The sequence below is a fragment of the Jaculus jaculus genome, chromosome 5 (assembly GCF_020740685.1).
Source record: "Jaculus jaculus isolate mJacJac1 chromosome 5, mJacJac1.mat.Y.cur, whole genome shotgun sequence".
In the NCBI taxonomy this organism is placed as follows: domain Eukaryota; kingdom Metazoa; phylum Chordata; class Mammalia; order Rodentia; family Dipodidae; genus Jaculus; species Jaculus jaculus.
Window position 1 is genome coordinate 28,174,681 of NC_059106.1, and position 15,479 is coordinate 28,190,159.

The 15,479-nt window shown below is 39.9% G+C and overlaps 1 long non-coding RNA gene across 2 annotated transcripts in view; it reads left to right on the plus strand.

Moving 5' to 3' along the window:
• The first annotated feature begins 3,530 nt into the window (after nt 1-3,530).
• Nucleotides 3,531-15,479, plus strand: part of LOC123460896 — a 42,181-nt gene continuing 30,232 nt past the window's right edge. For both annotated transcript variants that reach the window (XR_006637271.1, XR_006637272.1), the window contains exon 1: nt 3,531-3,705. This is a non-coding gene — a long non-coding RNA (uncharacterized LOC123460896). The remainder of the gene's footprint in view (nt 3,706-15,479) is intronic.

Consider the following 15,479-nt stretch of genomic DNA (forward strand, 5'->3'; position numbering starts at 1 on the left):
TTTCTGTGATGCTTGACATATACACCAAAATCCAACTTTACTATACCAAGTCCATATTTGGAAATTTATCATATATGCTAAAATCCTACAGTAGAAGAAAATCATGAAAAGGTAAATAAAAAAAAAATTCCAAGAAGTTATAGAACCATTAAGAAGAACAACAATGAAAAACTCAAGTCATATCTGTAGTAAAAGAAAGTGTAAATGAACTAACTTCTTTCATTAAAATAAATTTGGACAAAAATCAAACCATAATGTTCTATTTTAAGAAGAATAACATGGAAAACATTTTATGCAACATTGTAAAAAACAATACCACACATAATAAAAAAAAATTCTTGTTAGCAAAAAGTCATTTCACAACAATATGGTCCGTCACGTGACTAGAAATCATGTAGGTAGTTAAAACCGTGTCAGGTCGTTATATGTCAGCTGAGTTAAGCACTATGCATGCTGTTAATAGTTGAGATGTTACAAATATGAAGTCTAAAAAATAAGGGTGAAACATTTCTGTATTAAGTCCGTTTTAAGATTGTCCTAGAAATAAGACTCATTCCCTCATATGTTGCTTCATCGTAAGATAATGCATACACAGTGTATTTCAAGTGATCATGTGGGTGGTCTAGTTAGCTACTCCTCATATGACAAAACTGATAAAAATTTAATTAAAGACAACGAGTTCTGCATTTTCAAATGTTTTATCTTATGTATACAATTCTTTTGCTGATATCCATTGACCAAATCCATAAAAGGAATGAGACTGTATATGAATATGAATATTTGTTGGAAATATGTCATATTTTGAGGATCATCCTCCTCTTTATGCTTATTTCATCATTTGGAAGTCAATATAGTATGTGGGTAACCATAAAATTGTTTAAAAAAATTACTGATAGCTGGAAGAGTAGCTCAGTTGTAGAGCACTTGCCTTGCATGCACAAGACCTTAAGTTTGATCCCCAGTACTGCAAAAAAAAAAAAAAAAAAAAGTTATTGAAGTGACTCTATCAGTATTCTGTTCTAATACTTGGAGTATGACCTTATATTTATATATTAAGTGTCCTTTGTTTCCACTATACAATGACCAATCCAGGAAATGTTTTCATTTTTAATGAAAATAATTCTTATTTGTAAAATGTTTATAATGTCAAAGTTGATCTTATACATGTCCAATAAAAGTAATATCTATGTATATATGCATGTATGTATGTATGTAAGTATATATGTATGCATCTGTCTGTCTGTCTGCCTGTCTGTCTGTCTGTCAGGATGGTTGAGGTGCTTGCCTGCAAAGCCAAAAGGTCCATGTTCAATGCCCCAAGACCCATGTAAGCCAGATGCATAAGGTGGGAAATGTGTCTGGAGTTCGCTTTTAGTGGCTGGACTCCCTGGCACACCTATTCTCTTTCTATTTATCAGTTTCTCTCACTCCCTCTCTCTCAAATAAAGAAATAAAAGCAAGTTATTTTTGTGGCCGTGCACATCTTTTTTTTTTTTACAGTTTTTTTTTATATTTTATTATTTTTTTTTTGTAATCAGTTAATACAGTCAAGTTGGTACCGTTGTTAGCTTCTTCCCTGTCCTCTCCTCTCCACAGGGACCCTCCTTGCTGAGGTATATGGGTCGTGCATTGTGTGGTTAGCCTTTAGTTTTAGGTAGCAGGAAATGTCTCTGTGTGTCATATCCCAACGTGTGGCTCTGACATTCTTTCCACCCTGTCTTCTGTAAATTTCCCTGAGCCATGTTGGGTTCATATTAGGTCTGCTTCCATGTTGAGATCTTGGGAGCCTCTGTGTCTCTGGATATCTGGCTTGGTAGGAGTTGGTAGTTCTCTGTGTCTACCTTCTTCACCGTTGTGCTGGTTCCTGGTTCGCCAAGAAAACAACATTCTTGCATGTTTTCCCAGTTATTCTTAGTTTCAGTTGGGGCCCTTTTAGGTATGATGGGGTGGTTCTCTCCTTAAGATCTGCATCTGTCTGAAAAAGAGAAGCATAAAATAGGACTTTCTTCATTTAAGTGTGTGTGTGTGTGTGTGTGTGTATATATATATATATATATATATATATATATATATATGATTATTGATTATTGAAGATATTACAACAACCAATATAGATATTTATTCTTAGTACTACTAACTAGAAATCAAATTAAAGTGATAACTTAATAACATTTTTATTTATCCAATTGGCAAAAGTATAGATACCCTCTAAATTTGTTACCATTGCTCTTATCCACTCTTGTGGAAAGGAAAACTGTTAGGCAAAACAATGAAGATTATTTAGTAGCATATTACTTTACTCTAAAATTAATAACAAATAGCAACCACCTTGTTCATATTTTTGTACAATTTGATAAGCTTGATCAGACTCTTAGAGTGTACCCCAAAATGTTAATTGTGAGTTGAAAGAATGATAAGATGTGGGAAGTGATGACACATCTGTGTATTTACAATGAAACATCTGTGCATTTATAATTTCTATAAAGGTTTGATTTAGTGTCTGAAGGTAACTTCACACTGGTTTGCACTTTTCCTGCACTCCTTGTCCTCTGAGTGAGAACAAATTGAGTCCTCCCTCAGAGCACTTTTCCTGCACTCCTGGTCCTGTTGAGTACAAACTGAGTCCTCCCTCACAGCACTTTTTGTGAACTCCTTGTCCTCCACATGAGTTCAAACTGAGTAATCACCTCACAGCACTTTTTTCTGCTGGTCTTTTCCTACATGTTCATGTTTCCTACCCTTAGCCATAGCTACGCATGGTTAAAAGCTAAGAACTTCTACCTCAAAGAGAATATTGCATGGCCATGGCTTTTAACATTTTCTATCTCCTACAACATCTAAAGGTTAATGTTTGTCTAGAGGTCAATAATTTAAACACCCATCAAAGTACACTTCATTTGTCAGAAAACTACACAGAATAGAATTTGGAAAATGAATAGGAGAGAAAAACTTCTGAGGCTCCAAAAGGCATCTCTTGGAGTCTATAGCTTCATTTGAGTCTCCCCAACCAAAAAAGAAAATCCCTTCACTGTTCTCTAGCGTTTCTGTACTTATGAAGTTCCCAGGCCATTAATAAGGGATATTAGACTTGTACAAAAAGAAGGCTAGCACTGAGAGCACAGTACTGTGTGTACAGCTACGAAGCCAAACTCATTTAAACAAGAGGCCTGGAGGAATTGCTCAGTGGTTAAAGGTGCTTGCTTGTAAAGTGAGCTGAAATAGGTTTAAGTCCCCAGTACCTACCTAAAGCCAGATACACAATGTGTTGCACGGGCCTAGAGTTCATTTGCAATGGTAGGAGACCCTGGCTCACCCACATTCATCCTCTCTTTTTTCTTTCCTTCTTTCTTTCTTTTTTTCTTTCTTTCTTTCTCTCTTTCTTTCTCTTTTATTCCTCTTAAATTAATAAATAATTTTTTGTAAGTTTTAAAGAAACAAATAGGTGAACTATTTCAAGAACTAGATTAGTTAATTAATGATGAGTCACAGGTTGCAGTGGGTGCACACAAGCTCACCAACACGACGGAAAATTCATCTCGAGCCTGTGATTTCTTTTAGGCATTTCAAGATGCAACATCAACTTGCCCAATCTCAGGAGGCACGTGAGTAGAAGTATTTCTCTGACAAAGATGCTAATTGTCATCTTTCTTGGAGGACGGGTGGGACACAGCACTCACTGCACAACCAGTACGGCCTCACAGCGAGGTAAGACTGGGTAGAGGGTGGGAGATCAAGACATGAGGGCTCCCGCCAAGCAGCATTGGCCAGGGAAAGGTGGGGGAGGGCGACGATTTCATCATCCACTGGTGGTGCAGCTGCTTTGGGATCTCCAAGTTTCTGTCAGCCATGCTCTGTAAAGAAGCCCGATAAGCTCATCCCTTTTCCGTGCTATGGTGAAACTTCTCCCAGGGACTGTAAGCCGGAATAAGCCCTTTCCTGCCCGCTGTATGCGGTGAGGTGCTTTGTCCCAGCAGTGAGAAAGCAACTGCAGTGCTCACCAAGGTGACAAGCTCTCCTTCCCACTCCTTTAGTGCATCTGGAGATGAGGGGTGGTCTGCTGACCAGGCGAGCCTTTGACAAGCTCCACTCTGGATCAGAGAGGACTTGGTTCCTCTGGTCTGAAGGCAGTGAGGAGTGATGGAGATGGGAGGAAACATGGAGATCCCCAAAATACTGAAAAACAAGCTAAGGCAAATTTCATGTACAATCGACGCAAACACCCAGAGCCCTCAAAAATAGAGGCAGAGGAGGAGAGCAAGAGGAAAGATGTCTCCTTATTGTTTTACCTGACTCAGGTGCACAGAGCGAGCCCCATAAAGCAGCCCCATGTTTCTGAAGGAGAAGGCCTCCGATTGGCAGCGATGTGGAAGGATGTGATGCTGGAGGGGCCCCAGAGCTCTATGGGAGGGGCACAGCCTGACTAGTGAAGCCTGAGGAGGAGTAACATAGCCATGTGTGCTACCTCGCATCACCCCGCATGCGCAGATAGCCCTGCACAATTTGCCTTTCAGTGGCAGAGTTGCTGGGCGGGCATTCCCCTTCCTTGCCCCGGCGTCACGCATACCAGTCTACATGATGGCTGCCAGTTTTGATGGTGTATTTGGGCTCTTCCTAACAATAACAGGTGCGCGAAAGCTGTTAAAAATTAATTAAGCCCGATTTAGTGTCAATAGGGCATTTTGTGGCATATTTACAGTTAGAAATGCATGCACTAGGAGCTTTGGATCATGACCCCGGCTGTAGGACAGCACATGGGCTTCTAGGCAGCCATTTGGTTCAGAGGTCTCTGCACCAACTCGCTAGGACCAATATGGGATCAGGTTTTATACAACTTTCTTCTCCTAAATTTTTGTTGAAGTCTTTTTGACTCTGAGGGATGAAGGTTGTGAGGAAAAGAAACTTTCTGGCACCAAGGAATAGAAGGAATTTGAAGTTGAAGCAACCTAAGAAAGAAAGGCATTTCATGTGCACCCTGACAAAAGCAGAAAAGATTTGTTTAGAAAGCTGAGCTGAACTTCGGGCAGACAGAGCAGAGGCAAGTGAAAATGTTGAAGGTGTGATTGGGGCCATTTTGAAGCAGAAGGGCGAGGCAGAGTGACAGACGTTTAGACAGATTGGGTTTGCTGTTCATTCGCCTCACCTCACCTCACAATACCTGTGGTACCTACAGAATCTTGCACATTTTTCATACTGTCGAGTCGTGTCATATGACCACCAAAAACTAAGTACCTGGATGAGGCATGAGTAACGAAAGGAGATTTATTGAGACAAAGGTGGAAAATACGTAAAAGTATGCTTACAATTTTGGCCCACATCCAAAGAAAAGAGGAAAAATGGGAAGGTTTCACTTTTTGAGTTAGAATGAGGAAAGCAGGCAGGCTCTGACAAGGTTTATGGACAACTGTATTGAAGGAGGGGCTTTTTAGCAGCATAGTACATTGTCTCATTAAGGAGATAAATCTACTTCCTGCCTCTTTACAGCAGTCTGTAAGGGGTGGTTCCTTGACCAGGTGGCGATTGATGAGCTCCATCCAGGAGCGTTTTCTCTTCTTATCTGGAGAAAGTGGCTCCCCCTTATGGAGTGAGCAATTGAGATGTTAACAATTTTAATGTTACCAGGAAACAGGAGGCAAGATTTGTCCTTTATTGACCTTAAAAGTTTAATGTCTGTCTGCCTACAACACTTAGAATTCGCTTATCTGTGAGACTGAGTGATATTTTTCCTTTTTTATTATTTTTATATAAAGAGATGTGTTATGAGACTATGCAATGTCAGCAGTTGATAGTTGGACTTTTACTTGTCTAACCTGCTAGGCACTTTTATTTTTTTCTTCCCAAGTTGAAAGTCCAGAGGGAGAAGCTAGGGATCTGTCCTGATCATGTGAGTAATACCATCTCTTCAGAGAGCACCAGCTATCCCTTGTTCAAAAAGAAAAGGTAATAAATATTTGTCAAATACCTATGATATGCATAGTAACCTGCCTGACATTTTGCAAACACTCAGAAATTTTACTGGATAAATAAATGAATGGATAGGTATTCAATAAATCATGTAGCCAGTATTTACCATAGAAAATTTTCAATTTAGTTTATCTAGGAAATGTTACCAGACAACACTGTCCATTTTTCATGTTCTTAGTTATGCATATAAAAGAATTTAAAACAGATTCAGAAGGAAACTAGAGGAACATTTTATTAGCACTTGAGAGGAGAAAACATAAAGCCGCAAACTGGAGATCTCGGCAGCTACCGGGATTAAGGAGATGGATGAAAGGAACTTTCGTGTTTCTTGAGTTATGGGTCAGCAGTGGAAGACTGCAAGCAGCTGCAGGGGGTGAAGATGTGAAAAGACAGAGAGAAAGAGAGAGAGAGAGAGAGAGAGAGAGAGAGAGAGAGAGACAAACAGACAGACATGACAAGAAATTTCCAGGGTTTTAGGTCACACAACCTTGGGATTTTAGCTAGTAGCCATAGACAGGAGATAGATAGAGGTGGAAGTGATATTGTGCTTTCTGAATTAGAGTCAAAAAGCAGGTAGGCTTAACAGCGAGGGTCTATAAGCAGCACTGTCCACGGAGGTACTTCTGGCTTTATAAGGACACATCTCATTGTGAGAACAGTTATTTCTAACAGTAAGTGTTTTCAGATGCACCATGTTTCGTTTTCTGGAACAGACAGTTTTCCTGAGGGGTGTTGGTTGATAGCGCCATTGGGTTAGGCTGTTGAAGAGGGGAGAAATAGTAAGTTTTTGTATTTCTGTTGTCTTTGGGACAGTTTTAGATTTCATAGCTCTATCCATACCCAAAGGTACAATTCAGATGTATTTTTTTGCTGACTAAGAAGAATGTTAATTGTATGTACAAAGATAGAAATCTAATAAGGTATAACAATATGTCATCTAAATTATATTTTAGAGGGCTAGAGAGATGGCTTAGTGGTGAAGGCACTTGTCTGCAAAGCCAAAAGGCCCAGGTTTAACTCCCCAGAACCCATGTAAACCAGATGCACAAGGGGGAATGCATCTGGAAATCATTTGCAGTGGCTGGGGCCCTGGCATGCCCATTTCCAAATCCCCTTTTTGTCCTTGTCTATTTCTGTGTCTCTCTCTCTTTCAAATAGATACATAAAAATAAAATGTTTAAAAAATATACTCTAGAGTGTATAGATTTTATCTGTTATAACTAAATCTAGTCACTTAAACTTAGAAAGTAGAATCAATAAATTCAATGTGAAAGTATCAAATAGTTATTCATGTCTCAACACACAGCCATAATCCTTACTAATGTTTAAAACATAAATTTCATAAATGGCACTGGAGAGATGACTTAGTAGTTAAGGTGTTTGCCCACAAAGTCTAAGGCCCCTGGTTTAGTTTCTCAGTACTCACATAAGCCAGATGCACAGGTCACACATGCATCTAGAGTTCAATTTCAGTGGCTACAGGCCCTGGCATGTCTATTCTCTCCCTCCCCCACCCACAACTCCTCTCTTTCTCTCAAGTAAATAAATAAAAATAAAGTGTTAATTTAGTCTCTTTACATTCACGTTATGACTTAATGATCATTAGCACAATATATAATCAACCCTCAGAGTGTTTTTATCCTCCATTCAGTGTTTATTACCAAGTATATCCTCTAAATCATAAAGGAGAGCTGCAGTAGTTATGGTAAAATACACTGATGTTTCAAATGTTCACAGTGATAGAGAATAGGAACTAGGTAGCTTTTGTGGTTTTGTTTGTTTTGTTTTGTTTTAATAGGTGATCAATTAGATAGAGGCCTAAGGAGATGCCACCTTGCCTGGCTGGGTATACCTGATGAATTCTCATCCAAGATGGCTACAAAGACTCAGGAGTGCTTCCTGCTTCCTCAAGATTTCCTGGGTTTAGTACACATTTGAGTCAGCTCCTTAAGCACACCAGCCAATCAAGTCTCTTCCTTAGGTATAGCTGAGTCTGATGCTAAGGCTTATCCTAGTTGGATTTTGAATCCATAAGTGGGCCTAGAACATGTGTAAAGTTTTCTGTCTCAGCCATGATTTCCTGGTCCTTAAGTATGAATGGGATCTCTTGGTTTCCTTTTCCCTTGGGTGGGGCGGGGGAGTTCTTTTTCTCCAGACAATTCCCTGTCTTGTTTTGGGTGTTTTCCTACTTTACTGTACGTGTGTGGGTTGGGCTTCCTCTGGATCACAATCTGCCCTAAAATAAACATTAAATAAATAAATAAGTAAATAAATAAATAGTTCATAATATATCCTCTCTGAATCAGCACTTTAAATTTGTGTTTACTTGGATAAGGACCCCAAATTGGAATCAATGGACCTAGGATCTCCTGCATCTTTATGGAATCTAGTTAATTCCTGGACCCAAAATCCTGCATCAACTAGAAAAACAGTGTGCCTTTTATAACTTTATAATTCTTGAACATTTACAGTAGAATAAATTTCATCTCTTTTGCTTTGCTGGTTTTATAACTTTGAAGACTACAAGGATTTACCACAATGATACAGGAAATTTTGTGTTCTTTGTACATCAACACACTGATATTGTGAGATATTTTTTAATTCGAGGAAGGAAATCCACAGACCAGAGAATAAGATTCATAAAAATGTTATTATAACTTAAAGTTTTAAGAGGAGGAGGAGAAAGGAGGCTGGCTTGATCCCAGAACATGAGAGAAGGAAGCGAGGCGGAGCTCTTGCCCAGGGAGGCAAGATTGGGTTTAAGTAACCCACCTCAAGTCTCAGGCTATTGATTTTTATGAGGAGTAGCTTAGACTGCTACTTGCCAAGGACCAGATTTTTTGGTCTCTTGACACACTCTGTTCCTCACACATAGCCTCTCCTAACTGGTTTCTTTCATATGTAGATGTGTCTTTCTCCACAGCTCCTTCTCCTACCAGCACACTGATAAACAGAACTATTCAGCATCTAATAGTATGCCATGTGACACACATTTGTCAAATTCAACTTTACAGTTTTAGAGTTCCAGATCTCTGTACTCATCCCCACTCTCTTCCCTACCACCCAGCCATGCTCACTCTGGCCCTGTCTTTTGGTGTGGTAAATTATGATATCTCTGGGATAAGGGTAAAGATGGTCACCATCCCTCAGGCTACCAACTCTGACCTGTACACACATTTAAGACATGTGAGAAGCCTCTCTCTTCTGTCTATAAAAACCCATCTCTGGTCCCCGTTTGCTTTCTTTTCTACCTATCCTGTTCCATATGTAGACATACCCCTGTTGTCATCTTTTCGTCCATCTGTTTCTTACTCTCTGTTTCCCTCTCTCTCTCTCGCTGTTCTCCCTTCTCCTTCTCTCTCATTACAATAGAGTCGTGAATTCAAGAAAATGTCTGAGTCCTTTACTCTGGAGCTTCCCTCCATTCTTTGGATTGTGCCAGTCCATCTGAAGCTATATTAGTCCCTGGACCCAAGAAACTGTGCATCTTGGTCCAGGCTTGAAGTGACAGCTTTTATTGTGCACAGATGTGTGCTTATGTGTGCATGGGTAGTGTGCACACATGTACAGGTCAGAAGTTGAATTTGGCTTTCTTCCTCAGTGGCTTTCCATCTTAGTTTTCAAAATAAGGTCTCACACTGAACCTAGAGTTTACTGCTTCCATTAAATTAGTTGGTCAGTAGCCCCTGGGATTATCCTGGACACAGTCTTCAAATGCAGTGTAACAGCTCATCCTATACAAAAGAAACTTTGTTTATTATTTATTTATTTATTTGCTTGTAGCTTTTTTATTCTCTCAGTGAATAGGAATTGCTTTGACAATCTACTTACATTTCCCAAATATTCTCTTAGTCTCCACTCTTATGTTCAAATTGCTGAATATACAAATAAAGGGAAGAAAAGTGGCACAATTCACATTTACACCAAACTAATTGCATTTTCAGGGTAAATTGAATTGGAAAAATCTCATTTTCTTAAGAAAACTTTGTATCTCATAAAGTCTTTATGTGCTTAGGAGAACATGCCTTTGCCCTAAGGAAATACTGGTGCCCTAGTTCCTGTAAGAAAGAAGGGAAAATAAAGAAAAGAAATACAAGCTTTTTCCCCCATAAAGTGTAAAGGTATAGACATGCTAAATCCATTCTTTCCTTATTGTTTCTGGGTTAATCAGCAATTCTCGCCCTATCAAGCCCTCATTTCTCTCTTTTCTTCTTGCTTGCCTATATAAATAACAGCCTATTTTTGGCCAGGTAGAGTCCCTCTCACCTCCAGTGGTACTGCAGTGACAATAGAAAGTGTGGTGGGAAACAGGGATTTACATCTTCTATGCTCCATAGGAGCTTGTCTTTTGTTATATATGGTGTCACTTACAATGTATAGTGACATTTGACTAAAGGGGTAAAGATGTACTTTTTTTTTTTAATTTTAGTTTATTTATTTAAGAGAAAGAGGGAGATAGAGGAGACAAAGTGAGAGAGGAAAAGAGACAGAATGGGTGCACTAGGGCCTTCAGTCACTGCAAACAAACTCCATATGTGTGTATCACCTTGTGCATCTGGTTTAGATAGATCCTGGGAAATCAAAATTGGGTCCTTTGGCTATGCAGCCAAGTGTCTTAACTGCTAAGCCATCTCTTTAGCCCTTACATTTGGTCACTTGACACACATCCAGACTTTTCTTCTGCCATGGGGAAGGGGCTTTTTCATGCTCATATATACCATATATACATGATGGCTCTGGCCGTTCTTACCTCTCCTACCTCACAAGCCACTTGAGGGACAGATAACAGGGATGGAAGGGTTTAGGGTGAGGGGAGTGAGAGGGTGGGAGAGATAAACATAAATCTAAATCCAAAATTAATTCATACCATAGAAACCTTCCTCCTAGATATCAAACAAAAAGTTATAACCCTTAATAGGGATATAGAGGAATTGTCTGGTAAAAAGGGTGCTAGAGAAGGTGATATGAAGCCTAATTCTAAAACACTTGGGTCTATTGATTGGAGAGACTTATGATGTCACCAAAACAAGACAGGCTTCTGTCAAAGAACTTAATTACCAGCCTGAATTAAAATACAAGACTCTATTGCTGAAGAAACCATATTCTGCTAACTCAGAACTTTGTGAGACCCAGCTGGAATCTGGAAGTGAGGGGTGGGGTTAGAGTTAGGTTGATTGGACCCCTGAAAAGTGCAGGACAGTTTGCACTTGCTAGATGATCTGACTTTTTTTCTCTTGCCTAGTTCAGACCTCTTTTTCCCCAAACATCCAGGACCCCTCTTGGGAGGTAGGTCTTCCATAGGATTTAAATATTGTGGTTTGTCAAGTACAGCCCCTGGAATTTGGTGCCAGGGCTAAGCTCTTCTTGAGATAGCCCCTTGCCCTAACCAACCAGCTTTCTCTCTGTTTCCTCTGAGCCAGTAGATCCCTTACCATTAAAAGGTTATAAATACCTCTGCAAGGGGAAAAGCAGGTGCACTTATTGCTTGGGAACTTCTAGCTGTGGATGATTTTTTCCCTCTGCCAGGTCAGAGCTGGCTTGGCACAGCCCGTAAGGACCCTCGCCCTAATCTACATGGATTCTTTATCCCCATCAGCTCCCCACATGGCAGGAGTTCCTTGAACTTTCTTTTCCCTCCTCTTTTCATGCTTCCTCCCCGCCCCCCACCAAGGTACTCCAAGTGGCATCTTTGGACACATGGTTGCCTTTCCTTCCCTCAACAAATATAATAATTTAATAATTATCCTTCTCAGTATTTTTTTATTCAATTATTTGACTAAAAATAGAAATGAACCTAATAAACCTAGGGTTTGGTGTTCAAGGACTTTCCTGAGCCCCTAGCACCCTGTTAGAGAAGGAAGATAGTTCCCAGATGGTTAGCCCCATACACTGTTGGAAAATGCAACATGTGCTGCTCAGAGAAAATGGCCAACAATGTTTTGAGCAAGTAAGAGACACTGTTAGATGAAAGCAACCATCCCGAAAAGATATACACACCTGTACAACAGTGGCACACAGTCTAGGTGGGTAACCAATGGCTCTCTGATAGGCTAAGAGATCTGCTCAGTGGAAAGAAATTCATAGCTGGAATTGGAAACCTGCCGCGGACTGACTCTCGGGGAGATCAGGACCGAGGGAGAACAAGGGCGAAGGCTCAAGGAGAACTCGGGATTCGGCGAGGAAATGACAGACAGACACACTCTAGGTAGAATATGCTGCTGCAATTTACTGAAGGTTTTATGAAGGTTTTATACAGATTGAACAGGGAAACTTAGCAAGCCAACAAGTGATCTCAGAAATCATTAATCTAAACAATCTTAAGTATTGTTCTACTCTAAGCATACGTGTAGTGTTTATCAGGCAGGAAATGTACCCATTTTCTGAGAAGCATGTCTCGCACCATTGACCACAACATTATATGAACAGAAACTAGGGTAAAAGGTGTAAGGTGAATAACAGGTTACTTATTTCTTATACCCCAAGGACTGTATAAACACCAAGGCTTACATTTCCTTGCTAAGCGTTCCCATAAATGGAAGAGAATGCCATAGCCTCCTTTTTTCTTCATAATTTATCCATCTATTACCGAATTCATCATATCCTCCCTCATAGGGGAGTGGAACTAAGTAGATTCCAGCTCTAGGAGTCCACCATCTGCCCTTGATCAAGTACTGAACATATCCCCCAGGAAGTTTCCTAGTGGGAATGCCTAAGTTTTGTAACTCCTTTTCTGCAGAACTGTCATGCTTCTTATGAACACTACCGATCAACATTTCTACTTTCATATTCTCAGGCTCAGTATCGTTCTCAAACATCATAAGCTGTTTTTACTCTACACCATCTAAAAACTGTTCTAGAGTTAATTTTTTATTCTTAGTAGAGTTATACATTCCCTCCATTGCCCTAATCATAGGAGGGGCACATTCAATGCTTAGATTGTTTCTTGTACTCTGCGTGTATGATTACTAATAAGTGTTGAATTAGCTGTTCTTAGACAAACAGCTAGAAGAAAGCAGGAAAGAAACAGAGTGCAGAAAACAGCACATTGGCGCCAGCAATTAGGTCGTCGTAACTTCATGGGCAGCAGGAACCTTTACAGTAACCGACTGCCAAGGGGTCACCGGGGGCATCCCTCCGAGGAGTGCTGGCCCTCTGTCCTCAGCTCTCTTCCAGTACAGAAGCATCTCTGCTTGCTACACAGGCGAGGTCGCCGTGGACGTAGCAGAAACCAAGTTAGAATCCTACGGAAATCAAAATTATGGACTCCAGTGAGAAGCTCTCACTAGTCTTTAGCGCTAAATCTACCAAAATCTCAAAATCAATAGTGCATATATTTTTTTAACCTATGCTGATCTCACTCTTTGTTGGAAAATCTGTTTTTTTTTTTTTTTTCTTCTTTTGTTTTTTCTTTTTTAGAAGGCAGTTTGAATCAAGGACTACCAAACTCTATCCAAAGGACATAAACCATCCCTCACATTTCAGGGCCCACGTGAAACCACAAAGGACAACCTGCACCAGGGTGATGAAGAAAGACACACCAAAGCAGGAATTCAGAAGGAGCTGAGAGCTCAACATTAAAGTTGACTTAAAACATACCCACTAAGGCTCAGAGAATTTTGTGGAAGAGGGTCCAGAAAGAATGTAGGAGCCACAGGATGGAAAGAAATATCCAGAGGTATTGTTCCCTGCCCCCAAACACAATGACTGATAGACTGACTGCTGCTCTCACAACTCAAAACCCACAACCCCATGGGGAATAACAGTAATTCCACTAAGAAGGGAACCTAGTGGAATGGAGGCAGGGAGGAGGGAAGTGACGATACCAACACATGATGTGCACATAAAACATTTGTACTTGAAAAGCAAGCACAAAACTTTGGGGCTTGGGGAAGCTCATTCAGGAAGTGCTTGCTTTTATGTATAAGGACCTGAGTGAAGCCCTAGAGTCCACATTGTTTTTAAAAGCCAAGCATGGTGAATTATTCTTATAACCCCAACACTGGGAAGGCAGAGGCAGAATAATTCCTAGGAAAAGATGACCAGCCAGTCTAGCCTACTTGGTGAGCTCTAGAACCAATGAAGGACTCTGTCACCAAAATGAAAAAAATAAAAGAAAAGATGGGGCTAGGGAGATTGCTCAGTGGTTAAAGGAACTTTCATGTAAAGCCTGATGGTCCAGCTTTATTCCCCAGTGCTCACATAAGTCCAGATACACAAAGTGATGCATGTGTCTAAAGTTCAATTGCAGCTTCAGATGGTCCTGGGACACCCATTCTCTCTCTCTCAAATGAATAAAAAAATATTTTTTTAAAAAAAAGAAAAGATGGGGGGCTGGAGAGATGGCTTAGCAGTTAAGCGCTTGCCTGTGGAGCCTAAGGACCCCGGTTCGAGGCTCAGTTCCCCAGGTCCCACGTCCCACGTTAGCCAGATGCACAAGAGGGCGCACGCCTCTGGAGTTCGTTTGCAGAGGCTGGAAGCCCTGGCGTGCCCATTCTCTCTCTCTCCCTCTATCTGTCTTTCTCTCTGTGTCTGTCGCTCTCAAATAAATAAATAAAAAATTAAAAAAAAGAAAAGATGAATAGTGTCCAAAAAACAATACCTGAGATTGCTTCCTGTCCTGTACATGTAACATACACACACACATACACATACACACACACACACACACACACACACACACAAACACACAGAACTAATATGGTCAATGGGAATAAAATTATCCTGGCCCAGAAATGCTCCATGGGTCTGAACTACTGTGGTTCTTTTTCTCCAGGCTGAATATTTGAGGCTACACCTGATGGTCCATAGCAGGATCTTCCCATCTCATGGTGCACATCAACGTTCCTAAACATAGTCACAATCCTCTTTATTATTATTTTTTTTTGGTGGATTTTGTTTATGTTTACATATCTTTCCCTGTGTGTCATGAAAAGAGCTTCAAATCAGGAAAGGCTGAGTTTCCTTATTATGGGATATTTTTCACTCATTTTCTCATATGTATTTCTACAAACAATAGCATTATCAAGGGACTCTTCCAGGTTTTGATATGAGTATGCCATGATCAAATATTTGCATGCCAAAATTTTTGAGAAGTTTGTTTATTTTTAATTCAATGGGTCTTCATTAGATTATTGGGATTATTTGAGATAATACATAAAATATAATTAAATCTGTGATTGGCACATTATGAAAATGAACAGATGTTTAGCTTCATTATAAAGTATTTCTGTTTTTTTCACCTTTGATTTTATTATTTTGTGCCTTTCTGTTTCTTAGTCTATCATTTGTCATTATCAGTCTCCTAAGCCCCCATCTTATCCAGGACCCCCAGACTTCCCAGTGTGCTGTCATTTGGTATTCTGAGTTTAATTTACAGTTATCCTTTCTCCATCAACAGTCTTATATTTGAATACTGACTATATTGTAGTAATAGTTTTAATAATTTTAAAATTAACAATGTAATATGCAAATGCTTAAAAGAAACTGGGACAAACAGAAGAGTGATACAATGTGTTTCT